At 47.5% G+C, this 2,384-nt stretch overlaps 1 long non-coding RNA gene across 1 annotated transcript; it reads right to left on the minus strand.

Moving 5' to 3' along the window:
• Nucleotides 1-62: 62 nt before the first annotated feature.
• On the minus strand, nt 63-2,182 carry LOC121965748. Its single transcript, XR_006107514.1, has 3 exons — nt 2,059-2,182; nt 288-359; nt 63-207 (listed from the first exon to the last, which is right to left on the minus strand). It is a non-coding gene; the product is annotated as an uncharacterized LOC121965748 (long non-coding RNA).
• Between the last annotated feature and the right edge of the window lie 202 nt (nt 2,183-2,384).

The raw sequence follows: 2,384 nt of genomic DNA on the forward strand, positions 1-2,384 counted from the left end.
ACCATCATCACCATCATCATCACCATCACCACCATCAATGAACAGCAGCTACACACCAGCTGCTGGCTGCAGACGGCGAGGTCCGACACCTTCCCCCAGCCCACCGGCACCACGTCGAAGCAGCGGTCGGGCTCCCAGCCAAATACCCGCAGAGAGTCTGTGGCCCCGCTGTACAGGCAGCCGCCGTCCGGGCTGAAGAACACACACCTGAACGCACACAGGTCAGAGGTCAGAGGTCAGATTGATACGACATGCCGTCCTGTGACCTCTGAGGTGCAAAAACTCACCTGACTGGAGTAGTGTCTCCCTCCAAGGAGCCGATCATCGTGAACTTCTCCAGATCCCAAAGCTTGATGCTCCTGCACACAAAACAGAGAACACACACACACACACACACACACACAGAGTCACCATCCTGCAGGGTCACAATCAGATAAATAAACTCTGCTTCAAAAGGATCCAAAGAACAGACGAACTTTAACTTCATGATAAAACAGCATCAACACAGAGACAAATGCACATCCTTTATGAGTGCCGTCTCCTGCAGAGAGACAGCAGAGAGACAGCAGAGAGACACCAGAGAGACACCAGAGAGACAGCAGCGAGACAACAGAGAGACAGCAGAGAGACAACAGAGAGACAGCAGAGAGACAGCAGAGAGACAGCAGAGAGACACCAGAGAGACAGCAGAGAGACACCAGAGAGACACCAGCGAGACAGCAGAGAGACAGCAGAGAGACAGCAGAGAGACATCAGAGAGACACCAGAGAGACACCAGAGAGACAGCAGAGAGACAGCAGAGAGACACCAGAGAGACACCAGAGAGACACCAGAGAGACACCAGAGAGACAGCAGAGAGACAGCAGCGAGACAGCAGCAAGACAGCAGAGAGACACAGCAGAGAGACAGCAGCGAGACAACAGAGAGACAGCAGAGAGACAGCAGAGAGACAGCAGAGACATCGGTGCACAAGAAAATATAAATAACTCAAATACAGAGTTTAAACCCGGGACAGAAACGAGACTCGAGCTGAGAAAAACAGGATTCTTGTACTTTCTTGTAGGTTTGAGGCAAATGCTCAGATGACATCAGTCACCTGTCAGCTCAGGTAACGCCCCCTAAACACCATATAAGGGCAAAGACTCTGACACATGAACAAGACGGAGACATGAGGCCAAAAAAAGACCGAAAGAAGAACTTCTGCAGGAGAGAAACTGACATTCTGTTAAATAAAGTTAAAGTAAATGTGATTTCAGGGAAATGTATTCAAGTATTAACAGTAAAAGTGCACGTGCACAAAGGTTTAAATAAATTTAAAATAATTAAAAGGAAATGCAGCAAGTCCTTGCCGCAGGGCCTTGAGCGGGAGTTGAACCCAAGGCTGCTGCGGCGAGGACACTGCCTTTATTAATGGGTGTCTGCTTTATCCACTCAGCCACTGACGCCCTGATTGTGGCAGCTGTGGAGTAAAAAGTAAAAGTCCAGTATTTCCCTCTGAAGTGTGGCAGAGGAGAACACAAGTAACACAAGAGTTCCTCAGATTTGTACTTCAGTAAAGTACTTGAGTAAATGTACTTAGTTACATTCAGCTGTGGTCAGCAGAGGGACACACTGAAATACAGTAAGTCGTTTTAAAAACTCTGAAACATTTTTTACATTTGACAAAATGATATTCATTCATTTTTTAAATGTTCCTCATATTTAAAACGTATGTTTCCTTGTGTTGGACAATAATTTGTGGACTGTGAAGACGAGATGTTTTCTATAATCTCGGTACGAGTGTCTAAACAGCTCGTAAAATTGTCTCTGACCTGCCAGAAGATCAAAAATGAGAAAACACTGACGAATCCCAAAAATCGGTGCTCACAAGGTAAGAAGAAAACCTGCATATGAACAAAAACCAGAGAACATTTGTTGGTTTCTTGCATGAGGCCAAAGGACTCATGTCTCACTGACTGAGGACAGAGGACACAGACAGCGGAGACAGTGGCCTGCAGCTGAGACGTGTCAAAACATTCCGACCGAGACGTCTGATGAGAAGGAGCTCGGGCGTCGTACCTGTCGGAGCTGCCTGAGGCCAGCAGGTACTCGTTGGGGTGAAACTGGACGATGTTGACGGCCGCGGTGTGAGACTTAAACTCTGTGATGGTCTTCCCCTGAGTCAGGTCCCACAGCTGACGGAGACAAGAGGACACGGACATGGCTGAGACATTATCACACAAACAGGAGGAAATCGTCCCTCTGCTGGGGACTATTTTCAGAAGCGGATTGATCCACACTTGGGGCACATTAGCAAACCCCAACATGAAGATTAAATATGCAGAATATGAGCAGATTCTTCATTTAGGAACTAACTCATGAAATATCGTCTCAACACCAGCAGC

This window comes from Plectropomus leopardus, unplaced genomic scaffold (genome assembly GCF_008729295.1).
Source record: "Plectropomus leopardus isolate mb unplaced genomic scaffold, YSFRI_Pleo_2.0 unplaced_scaffold215, whole genome shotgun sequence".
In the NCBI taxonomy this organism is placed as follows: Eukaryota; Metazoa; Chordata; class Actinopteri; order Perciformes; family Serranidae; genus Plectropomus; species Plectropomus leopardus.